This window comes from Camelus ferus, chromosome 13, assembly GCF_009834535.1.
Source record: "Camelus ferus isolate YT-003-E chromosome 13, BCGSAC_Cfer_1.0, whole genome shotgun sequence".
Lineage (NCBI taxonomy): Eukaryota > Metazoa > Chordata > Mammalia > Artiodactyla > Camelidae > Camelus > Camelus ferus.
Window position 1 is genome coordinate 37,273,544 of NC_045708.1, and position 14,130 is coordinate 37,287,673.

Consider the following 14,130-nt stretch of genomic DNA (forward strand, 5'->3'; position numbering starts at 1 on the left):
TTTCTTCTGTATTTTATAAAGTTCATTTGAGAATTGGTACTTCATCTATCTTCTCCCCACTGTATCCCCAGCAACAACAACAGCATCTGGCACATAGTGGGTATTCAGGAAGCACATCTTGGATTAATAAATGAATGATATAGGAAACAGAAGGAACAACTGAATTTTCAAGGTCCCTAGAAGAGAGGGGTTAGCCTTAAATTAGAAAGGAAGACCTCTATCTTTGGGTCTGGAGGGGAAAAGGCACAGATAGGTGCAGGAGCAGCAAAGAGTTTAAATGTTGTTAGGAGGAAGGAAGGGACAGGAATTAAAAAGAGTTCTGGTCTGACAGCCACCAACTTCCATCTTCTTTTTGAAATGTGATACAAAATCAATGCTGTGAATGAGGGGATAGGTGGTGATGGGTCCTGCTTCCAAGGGAATCAGTAAATAAATTATTTGCTTTTTTGTTTGTTTAAATTTCACACATCTTGAAGCCAAGCCCGGTTGATAGTTTTAATTTCCTGACTAACTATAATATTTGAGCCCAGGCATTTTATTTGCATTTACTCATTTAGCCCTTACAACAAGCTAAGTCTGTGACTCACCAGTTTACAGATGAAGAAACTGAGGTTCAGCGAGGTTAAATAACTTCTACAAAATCACACATGAAAGTAGGATTACCAAAATTGCAAACCACGTGAGTCTAATTCCAAAGATTTTACTCTTTTGTTTCTTTAGTTCTGCCTGTCAAATACCTAGAATAAACAGACTTCTAGTTTATTAATTTGGTCATTGATATTCCCTGTTGTGGTTAACCCCTGGCCTAGTTTTTAAATGCAATATGCAAAGTAACAAATGTCATAACTTACATATCCCTAAAGGACAGTTCATAACTATTCAGTTCAGATGCTTTTGTAAGAAACTGTCTGGAGGCAGGCAGCCAAGATGGCAGAGTAGAAGGACCTTGAGGTCACCTTCTCTCACGAGCATGTTAAATTCACAAGTAACTGCTGAATAACCATTGATTAAAAAGAAAAGACTGGAACCTACCAAAAATATCTTCTACAAATAAAGACATAAAGAAGGAACCACAATGGGACAATAGGAAGGGCGCACTTGTGATATAAACAAATCACGATATAATCAAATTGTGGTACCATCAAATGTAAAGATACATGCACCCCAGTGTTCATAGAAGCCCTGTTTACAATAGCCAAGACATGGAAGCAACCTAAATGTCCATCACCTGAAGGATGGATAAAGAAGATGTGGCATATATATACAATGGACTATTACTTGGCCATAAAAAAGAAAGAAATAATGCCATTTGCAACAACATTGATGGACTTAGAGATTATCATATTAAGTAAAGTCAGACAAAGGAAGACAACGGTTATATGATATCACTTATATATGGAATCTAAAGAAAATGATACAAATGAACATATTTACAAACCAGAAACAGACTCACAGACATAGAAAACAAACTCATGGTTACCAAAGAGGAAATGGGGGGTAGGTATAAACTAGGAGTTTGGGATTAACATACACACAATACTATATATAAAATGGATAACCAACAAGGACCTACTGTATAGCACAGGGAACTCCCTGCAACGTACTTATTAATTAAGGAGAAAAGGACAATTTTACAATGGAAAATCCCAGCAAGTACCATTTAATAATTGAACACAGTTACCATCAGCAATAGGACAAATTGAAATTGTTACCACCTGATGGTACATAATGAAGAAAACCCCAGCACACTTCCATGCAATCCGTCTAAAAAATGTATAACCTGAATATAATCAAGAGGAAATATTAGACTAACCCAAATTGAGGAATGTTCTATAAAATAACTTACCTATGATTTTTAAAAGAGCAAGTTCATGAAAATCAAAGAAAGACTCTGAAACTATTTTGATTGAAGACTAAAGAGATGTGATAATTAAATACATCACTATAATTAAAGGACATTATTGGGACAACTGGCTAAACTTGAATGGGTTCTGTGGATTAGATGATAATAACGCACAGATGTTAATTTCCTTATTTTAATCATTTGGGGGTGGTGAAGCATCAGATGGACAACCTATTCTAAAGGGTTCAGGGAGGAAAAAAACCTCCTTTGTACTGTTCTTACAGCATTTCCTGTAAGTTTGCAATTTTTAAAATAGGAAAAGGGAAAAAAATTACCAAGGGGGTCAAAAAGAATACCATTTAAAACATTGGAACTGACTGCCAATGTCCTAAATGTAAAATATGATTCCTGGAATTGTGTGTAGAAAAACAGTGTTTTGTGGGTGTAATAGTAGCAATTACTCCCTATCTAATTACACCTTCCATGATTCTGTTCAAGACCTTCCTCCTACTAGAATCTTTCTTTTGAGTTTTATAGCCCATACCATCCATTCTGTACCTGAACTCAGGATACATATATTTTGTATCACTTCTTTGGCACTTAGTCATATATAACCTTGTGACTTCTCTTGTGCTACTGTCATATAAATTTTGCATTATTGTTTAAATCTTCTCATGAATATTTTATCTCCATAATTATATTGTAATCAACTTAAAACCAGATATCATATATGATCTCTTGTTCTCCCCAAAGTACCTACCATATTTTTTGCAAGTCACATTTCCACATCCCAAGGGCTGTCAAAGAACAATTAATCTCACTTCACAAACATTTCTTGCATACCAACTATGTATTGGGCATTGTAAATAATCATTCCTTTCATATATAGAATGCTTTATAGTTTATAAACACCACCCATCCATTACATCATTTGTTGTATTTAACAACTCCATGAGGTAGCTGCCACCACATGATAAACATGCTTAGAGAGGAACTGTGGTTTACTGGAAGTCACACAGCTATTTAATAGCAGAATTGAGATGCCAACCTTGGTCTTCAGATTCCAAGTCCAGTGCTCTTTCCACTACACCATAGGAAACAGGTAAGAATCTGGACACACTGATAGTCATAGGTATTATATTGGTTTTCTATTGCTACTATAACAAATTGCCACAAATCTGGTGGCTCACACAACACAAATATATTGTCTTACGACTCTGTAGTATAGAAGTCTGACCCAGGTATCACTGGGCTAAAATTAAGGAGTCAGCAGGGTTGCATTTCTTTCTAAAGACTCTAGGAAAGAATGCGTTTCTTTGCTCTTTTCAGCTTCTGGATACTGCTCACATTCTTTGACTCATGCCCCATGCCTTCTCCATTTTCAAAGCAAACATCAGTGCATCTCTCTATGCCTTTCTTCTATAATCACATGTGACTCTTTCATTTATTAAAAAAAAACCCTTGTGATTAAATTGGACCTACCCAGATAAGCCAAGATAATCTCCCTATTTTAGGGTTAGTTGATTAGCAATTTTAATTCCTTCCATATCCTAAAATATTCACAGATTCCAGGGATTAAGATGTGGACATCTTTGGGGAGCCACTACTCTGCCTACTGTGTATCATGACTTTCTTCAGAATTTCACTTCCCAAAGATCCACTGAGCACTTTAACATCTTAACTCATGATGTGAATAGTTCTTCCATCTACTAAAAAAAAATCATCAGATTCCAATGGGACACTTTGTATATTGATAGATTTTTAACTTTTAGAAATTAGTTTCTATGAAAAATAAGCCAGTGTTTCATTGATAAAAATTAGCATTATCTGAGTCCATTGGCTCTTAATTCAATAAGTAAGGGAAATAAGACTAGTGACGTTAAGTAACTTGCCCAAAGACACACAGCTAGTAAGTGGCACAGCAGGTATTCAAACTTAGGTCCTATTGAAAAGCTCTTGGCTTTTACAATATACCATTTTTTCACCAACAATAGCTAATCCTAGGGCCTAAAACCCTAATCTAACGCTTGTGATTTAAACATTAATTTGTTCCTTTGGATCATCCATTTCTTATGGACTGCCTTGAAAATGTAAATCCCTGCAGTAGAGGATTAAAAAAAGATATGTGTTTACATCTGTGTTGTAAAGGGAAAAAAACATTATATATGTGTGCGTTAGTTTATAAGCAGAGAGTTATGACAGAAAGGAAAGGCCTAGAAGGGGCTGGTTCAAGTCCTGACTGCCACCTTTATGATCTTTGGCAAGTCCTAAATTCTGGTAAATTCTCTTAACCTTGGTTTTCCATCTGTAAAGTACATCCTCCATAGTGTTGTTTTGAGGATTAAATGCCATAATTCTTGCATAGTGCTTTATACAGAGTCTGGCCCCAAATACGTTATCAGGAATGGTTCACAAGTGTAAAGAGCCTGATGACTAACTCTAGTTGACGGAGAGTGGGTGATTTTTTTTGTTTAACCACAAGGTGGAGGTAGACACGTAAGAATGTATGCCCTGTCCTTGAAGAGGAATTTTGGACTTTAGGATATAAAGAATAGTCTTTCAGTCTAAGTCTTGACAGAATAAATCCTATCTCCCCTTAAACTACTGCTTGTATTTCTCCATGATGAGAGCTTTTGGGTCTTTGTTTGGTTGGTTGATTTCTGTTTTTCAAAGAGTCAGATGGGCAAAGGAGCTTTCAATAGATATTATTTAATAATGTAAATTTTGCTTCTACTTGGAGAAGATGACTATACAGTTATGAGAGAAAATCTTTAATACACTTTATTTTCTTTACCTTCTTCAGTCCAGAGAACAGAGGCAGTTCTTGTCTACAACTTTGCTGTAAAAGGTGTACTAATCATTTTTCCAAGAAGCTCATTGGGAGGGGGAAGGTGTAGCTCAAGTGGTAGAGCACATGCTTAGCATGCACGAGGTCCTGGTTCAATCCCCAATACCTCCTCTAAACATAAATAAATAGACCTAATTACCTCTCCCTCCCTGCTAAAAAAAAAATTTTTTTTTAAATCAGAAACCAAGAAGCTCATTGGGTCTACATACAAATAGGACTCCTAGAAGTCAACTTAGCATCCCAGGATTTGAAGGATGTAGATTAGGCTTCTATTGTTCTCAGAGGATCACTTTGAAGATATATTTGGGTAAGCTCATTAAATACTTAACTCTCAAGAAGGTGTGGAGAAAAGTGAACCCTCCCACACTGTTGGTGGGAATTTAAATTGGTGCAGCCACTATGGAAAACAGTATGGATCAGGTTCCTTAAAAAACTAAAAATAGAGTTACCATATGATCCAGCAATCCCACTCCTGGACATATATCTGGATACATGCACCCCAATGTTTATAGCAGCCCTATTTACAATAGCCAAGATATGGGAGTAACCTAAATACCCATCAACAGATGAATGGATAAAGATGTGAGATATATATACATCATATAATATATAATATATAGTGGAATATTACTCAGCCATAAAAAAGAATGAAGCAATGCCATTTGCAACAACATGGATGGACCTAGAGATTATCATACTAAGTGAAGTAAGTCAGAGAAAGACAACAGTCATATTATATCACTTATATGTGAAATCTTAAAAAAAATGATGCAAGTTAACTTATTTACAAACCAGAAACAGATTCACAGGCATAAAAAACAAACTTATGGTTATCAAAGGGGAAATGAAGGGGAGGGATAAATTAGGAATTTGGAATTAAGATATTTACACTACTGTATATAAAACAGACAAACAACAAAGACCTACCATATAGCACAGGGAACTATATTCAATATCTTATAATAACCTGTAATGGAGAAGAATCTTGAAAAGAACATATGTATACATATATATATGTATGTATGTATATGTATAGAACTGATTCACTTTGCTGTACACCTAAAACTAACACAACATCGTAAATCCAAATATACTTCAATAACAAAAATTTTTTTAACAAAACAGTAACTTCATAGAAGCCTGAGCCAGACATACCTGCTAACCTTGGACTTTCTCCAGTGTGGGAGCCCATGATTGGGTTAACAAATTGTAACAGATCCCAGCCACTTATCTCCTTAAAGAAGATGTGCTTAGTAACTGCCTTGAGGTTTTAGCAATGACCCAGGCCCCCGGCTATAAACGCTGGGCGTGCCTGGCGTTAGTCTTCTATCCCCAACACAGCCTTGGGCTGGAATGGTAAACAACTTATAGAAAGCTGCAGACTCAGAGGTGAGAAGGCTGGTTAGCCAATGACGGGTAAGACCCCCTGAGGGGGCAACCTAAGACAGGCACAGTCCAAGAAAATCTTGTCAAGCAGCTGATTCTCATATGTTCCACCCTGATAAGCTGAAAGGCTCAACACGATTATGATTCACCAAAAAGGGTCCTCTGACCTTGAGCCAAACACCAACAATAAACAAAGCCTTTGTACTCATTGTGATCCCACCCCGTCCTTCCCTAAATTCCTGCTTCAACTGTACTCAATAAATATGAGAGATCTGAGAGGCTCGTGGAGTTAGCGCCCGACTCCCTCTCGCTCTCTTGACTTTTCCCCAGAGTGTTGAGTAACTCATTCTGCCTCAGTGGGACTTCTGTTGGCCAGAACCCACAACTTGTGACGAATCCACACTCCAGATGAGGCGTGGGGCTGGCTGTGGCTCATCCTGGGGACATAGACACAATGGCAGACAAACCAGGGAGGATTTATCTGCATGAACGCTATTGGAGTCTGACATCTTGCTTGGATATTTAGCACCAAGACCTGGTCTCACCCAACAGCCTGTAGGCTACAGTGCTGGGACACCTCAGGCCAAACAACTAACTGGGAGGGAACACAGGCCCACCTATCAGCAGACAGGCTGCCTAAAGGCTTCCTGAGGCACATCCACCTCTAGACATGCCCCCTAGATGTGGCTCTGCCAATAAAATATTCGCAAATCAATCAATGTGATACACCACATTAACAGATCGAAGAATAAAAACCATATGATAATCTCAATAGATGTAGAAAAAGCTTTTGATAAAATTCAGCATCCTTGGGGGTGGGGGTATAGCTCAGTGGTAAAGTGCCTGGTTAGCATATGTGAGGTCCTGTGTTCAATCCCCAGTACCTCCATTAGAAGAAAAAGTATTTTTAATTCAACATCCTTTTATGATAAAGACTCTCCAGAAAGCGGGCATAGAGGGAACATAATAAAAGCCATATGTGACAAACCCACAGCTAACATCATACTCAACAGTGAAAAACTGAAAGCATTTCTTCTAAGATCAGGCACAAGACAAGGATGCCCACTAACGCCACTTCTATTCAACATAGTTTTGGAAGTCCTAACCACAGCAGTCAGAGAAAAAAAGAAATAAAAGGAATTCAAATTGGAAAAGAGGTAGTAAAACTGTCACTGTTTGCAGATGACATGACACTATACATAGAAAATACTAAAGATGCTACCAGAAAACTATTAGAGCTCACCAATGAATTTGATAAAGTTGCAGAACATGAAATTAATACACAGAAATCTGTTGTGTTTTACACACTAACAATGAAATATCAGAAAGAGAAATTAAGAAAATAGTCTCATTTACCATCACATCAAAAATAAAATACCAGAGAATAAACCTCCTTAAGGAGACAAAAGGCCTATATTCCAGAAACCATAAGACACTGATGAAAGAAACTGAAGATGACACAGATGAAAATATATACTATGTTCTTAGATTAGCAGAATCAATACTGTTAAAATGGTCATATTACCATTTTACAGGCAATATACAGATTCAGTGCAATCCCTATCAAATTACTAATGGCTTTTTTCACAGAACTGGAACAAGAAATTTTTTAATTTGTATGGAAACACAAAAGACCTCAAATATCCAAAACAATCTTGAAAAGGAAGAATGGAGCTGGAGGAATCACACTCCCTGACTTCAAAGCTACAGTAATCAAAAGAGTATGGTACTGATATAAAAATAGACACATAGATCAACAGAACAGGATAGAAAGTCTAAAAATAAACCCACGCATTGATGGTTAATTAATCTACAAAGCAATGAGGCAAGAATATACAATGGAGAAAAGATCGTCTCTTCAATAATTGGTGCTGGGAAAACTGGACATGTAAAAGAATGAAATTAGAACATTCTCTAATACCATATCCAAAAATAAACTCAAAATGGATTAAAGGCCTAAATGTAAGACCAGATACTATAAAACTCCTAGGGGAAAACATAGGCAGAACACTGTTTGATATAAATTACAGCAATATTTTTTTCGATCTGTCTCCTAGAGTAATGGAAATAAAAACAAAAATAAACAAATAGAACCTAACTAAACTTAAAAGCTTTTGCCCAGCAAAGAACCATAAACAAAATAGAAGGCAACCTTTGGAATAGGAGAAAATATTTGCAAACAAGGAGACCAACAGGGGATTAATTTCCAAAATACACAAACAGCTCATACAGCTTAATATCAAAAAAAAAAAAACAACCCAATCAAAAAATGGGCAGAAGATCTAAACAGACATTTCTCTGAAGAAGACATATAGATGGCCAATAGGCATATGAAAAGATGCTCAACATCATTAATATTTAGAGAAATGCAAGTCAGCACTACAATGAGCTATCACCTCACACTAGTCAGAATGGCCATTATCAAAAATTCTATAAATAATAAATTCTGGAGAGGGTGTGAAGAAAAGATACACTCTTACACCATTGGTGGGAATATAAATTGGTACAGCCACTATGGAGAACACTATGGAGATTTCTTAAAAAACTAAAAACCATATGATCCAGCAATCCCACTCCTGGACATATATCCAGAGAAAACTCCAACTAAAAAAGATACATGCACCTGAATCTTCACAGAAGCACTATTTACAATAGCCAAGACAACCTAAATACTCATCAACAGGTTAATGGATAAAGAAGATGTGATATATATAAATATATAGTGGAATATTACTCAGCAATAAAGAAGAATGAAGTAATATCATTTGCAACAACGTGGATGGACCTAGAGATTATCATACTAAGTGAAGTAAGTCAGAGAAAGACAACAATCATATTTCACTTATATGTGAAATCTTTAAAGAATGATACAAATGAACTTATTTACAAAACAGAAACAGACTCACAGACATAGAAAACAAACTTATGGTTATCAAAGGCGAAATGAGAGGGAGGGATAAATTAGGAATTTGAGATTAACATATACATACTACTCTGTATAAAATAGGCAAACAATTTTCTGGTCAAGATGGCAGGGTAGTAGGACCACGAGCTCGCCTCTCCCTGCAACTACAACAAAACCACAACTAACTGCTAAACAACCATCAAAAAAAAAAAAAGACTGGAACCTAGCCAAAAAGATCTTCTTCAACTGGAAACATAAAGAGAGAACCGCAGCAGTGATGCACGAAAAACGGGTGTGAAGCGTGAGGAGGGCCATGTCCCAGGTCTCGGTGGAGCCCCTGGGATGTGCCCTGCCATGTGTGGGTCCTTGGCTTTGTGCAGGAAAGAATTCAAGAGCGAGCCACAGTTGAGTAAAGGTAGATTTATTTAGAGGGATACATACTGCATAGAGTGTAGGCTGTTTCAAAAGGCAAGAGAAAGACTACGTGGTGTGGGGTTGGGTGCTCAGGTTAAAGTAAAAGAAGGTACACACTCCATAGACAGAGTGCGAGTCGTGTCTGAAGAGGAGGGAGCAAGAGAGGCACCACGAGTAGTGCTGCCAGTTTTTAAGGTCTTGGTAGCTTCACGCTTACAAGTGGGAGGACTATATCAACTACCCTGGGGAAGGGGCTGGGATTCCCAGGAATTGGGCCACCACCAACTCTTTGACCTTTTGTGGTTAGCCTTGGGACTGTCATGGAGCCTGTGGGCATGTTATTTATCATGCTAATATGTTACAATGAACATGCAATGAAGCTCAAAGTCTAATAGAAGTCAAACTTCCTACCATCTCAATCCTCAAGGCCTAGTGGGAGTTGAATCTTCCACCATTTTGGTATTAATTGCTATCGTTCCTTGAATGGCTGTGCCCTGCCCCCTTCCCTCCTGTCTCAGCAGGACGGTAGGAGGGGTGTGCTCGAGATATAATCGGGCCCCATACCTGACCAGGTGGGTGACCCACAAGCTGAAAAATAATTAAGTCACAGAGGGCCTCCCACAGGAGAGTTCTGAGCCCCACATCAAGCCCCCTAGCCCTGTGTTCTGACATTGGGAGGAGGAGATCTCAGAACATCTGGTTTTGAAGGCTAGAGGAGCTGAACTCCAGGAGCCGCATGGGACTGGGGGAAACAGAGACTTTACTTTCTTGGGAAGCATACGCAGAATCTCCAGCACATCGGGTCCAAAGGCAGAGGCAGTGAATTCATAGGAACTTGGGCCAGACCTACCAGCTGGTTTTGGAAGGTCTCCTGGTTAGACAGGGTGTGGTTGTGGCTCACCCTGGGCACATAAAAGCTGGTCACTTGGACATTTGGGGAGTGTTCATTTACATGTGCTTTCCTGGAGGCTGACATCTTGATTGGATCATTAGCACCAAGACCTAGCCCCACCCAACAGCCTGTAGGTTTAAGTGCTGGAAAGCCTCAGGCCAAACAAGATGCTGGGTGGGAATGTAGCCCCACCCATCAGCAGGCTTCCTGAGCTACAACCACCTCTAGACACGCCCCTAGACACGGCCTTACCCACTAGAGGACCAGGACCAAACTCCACCCAAAAGTGGGCAGGCACAGTCTCCTCCTGCCAGGAAACCTGCAGAAGCCTCTAGACCAGCCTCATCCACCAGGGGGCAGATATTAGAGTGAAAAAACAACAATCCCAAGGTCTGTGGAAAGAATCCACAAACGCAGGCCAGACTCTACCCAGGGACTAGCTGGACCCTGGTCCTTGGGCAACAAGGGAGTGTACTGCTGGGATGCACAGGACATCCCCCACAGAGGGTCACCTCTCCAAGGTCAAGAAACATAACTAACCTACCTAAAAATACAAATGGAAATCTAGACAATATGACGCAGCAGAGGAATATCTTCCAGGCCAAGGCACAAGATAAAATCTCAGAAGAAGAAATAAGTGATCAGGAGATAAGCAATCTATCTGAGAAAGAGTTTAGAGTAATGGTGGTGAAGATGCTCAGAGAACTCAGAATGAGTGTAGATGCACAGGGAGAAGTTCTTAGCAAAGAGTTAGAAAATACAAAGTATGCCCAAACAGAATTGAAGAATACAATTACTGAAATGAATAACACACTAGAAGGAACCAAGAATAGACCAAATGAGGCAGAAGAACAGATTAGTGAGCTAGAAGACAGATTAGTGGAAATCACTACCACAGAACAGAAAAAACTAGCACAACATTGTAAATCAACTATACTTCAACTAAAAAAAAGCCCTCAACTCTCATTACTTTCAGACTTGATCTTGTAGGCTGTATATCTATTATGATTAGAATCTCAAGAAAATCACAATACATCACTTGAAAGATGAAGGTGCTATCAAGTAATAGCCTCAAAGTATCATTACTTTCAGGACTCCAGAAAGCATTGCTATGGAAACAGAGCTTAGATTTCCCAAATTCTAACTGGACAGGAGAAAACCCTTCATTTCTGTATATTAATAAAGGATGAATAAGTATTAGCCAAGTAAAGAAGAATGAAAGAGAAAAGATTATCTAGGCTGACTACCTACATATGCAAAAGGTCAAAGAAGAGAAAGCAAAAAAAAAAAAAAAAAGTAAATAAATAAAAAGAAGAAGAAGAGAAAGCAATGTTCTTGTAGGTGTGAAAGCAATTACGTTTGGCTCTACTGTAAAATTTGAGAGGGGAATGACAGTAGTTAAAACTGGCAGGCTAAGCTAGAGGTAAATCATTAGGCTCTATATTTTACGTTGAGCATGGACTTCATCTGAGGGCAATGCAGAGCCACTGAAGGACATCAGAGTGGGGCAAGACAGGGTTAGACTCATGTTTTAGAAAGATCATTCTGGCTGCAAGGTAGAGAACAGAGGAAGGCAAGACTAGAAGGAAGGTGTGCTGGATATTTTCTGTTTGCCTCTCCAGATACCACCCTATTCCACTTCTGTGTCCCAGAAGTTTGACCTGTGTGGCCTCCCCAACAGTATTCCTTGCCCTCTGGCTTCTTGTTGGGTCCAGCATTGGGAGATAGCAGGAGATCAGAAGTAAGGAGGAAAGAGATCTGAGTATTTATTCCCCAGCTCCCTCCCTGCTGAGGTACTTTGTGAGAATACTTCCCTCCACCAAAGGCAAAAGCCAGGCAGCACCCTCCACACAACTGCCCTCTTTAGATTCTACCAAGCACTTCTTCCCTTTATCCTTTCATGCGCTTGGCTAGTAATGATTCCAATTTTTGCTAGCAACTTTTTATCTCATGTTTCTCTCCCAAGCCCTGCACACATTTTGTAAATAGTTCCTACATTAAACATACCTCAAATTATCTAGTTTGAGTGTATATCTTTCCTGCCAGGACTCTGATATAGGAAGAAACAAGTAATAATAATGACAGCTAACATTTATTATATTCCATGCATGCTCCTAAACAGTTTACATAAGTTAGCTCATTTAATGCTCACAGAAACTCTATGAAGTATTCTTCGTTTACAGATATGGAAACTGAGGTATAGAGAGATTAAGTAATTTCCCCCAAGTCATACAGCTAGTGAACCAGAATTCAAATCCATGCAGTCTGTTACCAAAGTCTGTGTTCTTAACCACTATGCTCCTTTGGTGAGGTAAGAGTTGATGCTGTAAGTTGAAGCAGTAACAGTGGGATGGAAAGAAAAGAAAAACTTTATGGTGTGCTATTGCTAATCTCAGTATAATTTTGAGGATCAGTTGAGATCAAGAGGCAATAAAATGCACTGATTTAGGAATAAAATGGACCCGTGTTCATATTTTGGATCTTACTACCTGGGTGATCTTGAGTAAGTCACTTTACCTTTCCAGGTTTCAGTTTCCTCATCAGTAAATTGGAGCCAATAACACCTATCCCATGGAGTTGCTGTAAGAATTAAACAAAATATTGGAAGTCCTAGCCAGAACAATTCGGCAAGAAAAGGAAATAAAAGGCATCCAAATCAGAAAGGAAGGAGTAAAACTGTCTTAATTTGCAAATGACATGATTTTATGTATAGAAAACCCTAAAGACTTCACCAAAAACCTGTTAGAACTACAAAATGAATTCAGTAAAGCTGTGGGATACAAAATCAATATATAAAAATCAATTTCATTTCTATACATTAATAATTAACTATCAGAAAGAGAAATTAAGAAAACAATCCTATTTACAATTGCATCAAAAAGAATTAAATATCTGGGAATAAATTTAACTAAAGTGAAAGACCTTTGCACTGAAAACTATAAGACATTGATGAAAGAAATTGAAGAAGACATAAACAGAGAGATATTTTGTGCTCATGAATTGGAAGAATTAATATTGTTAAAATGTCCATGCTACCCAAAGCAATGTACAGATTCAAGGCAATCCCTATCAAAATTCCAATGGATTTTTCTCAGAAATAGAACAAACAATCCTAAAATTCATATGGAAAAACAAAAACAAAAACAAAACCCTGAATAGCCAAAGCAATCTTGAGAAAGAAGAACAAAGCTGGAGGCATCACACTTCTTGATTTCAAACTATATTACAAACTACAGTAATCAAAACAGTATAGCACTGGCATTAAAAGAGACCCATAGATCAATGGAACAGAATGGAATTCAGAATTAAAACCATGCGTATATAGTCAATTAACTTACAACAAAGGAACCGGGAATATATAATGGGGAAAGAATAGCCTCTTCAATAAATATTGTTGGGAAAACTGGACAACCACATGGAGAAGAATGAAGCTGGACTCCTATCTTATACCTTATACAAAAATCAGCTCAAAATGGATCAAAGACTTAAACATAGACCCAAAACGCTAAAACTCTTGGAAGAAAACGGAGGGAATAAGCTCCTTAACATTGGTCTGATGACGATTTTTGGGGATGTTGCAAATAGCCCACAGTACTTCCTTTGGATGTCCACAGTACTTTGGTCATCTTTATGGCATGCTTTTAACTCTGTCTGATGTCAGATTTAGTAGTTTATATGGCTCTCTCCCCTGAGAAGCCCCAATAGTCAGGAACAGGGTCTTAGAATCCTGATTCATATCCTTATCCTTAGTTACTACTGTAATATGTAGCACACAGTAACTGCTTGGTAATATTCGTTGAATAAATGGATGACTCGATACTCAGGAAATGATTCCCTGAGTT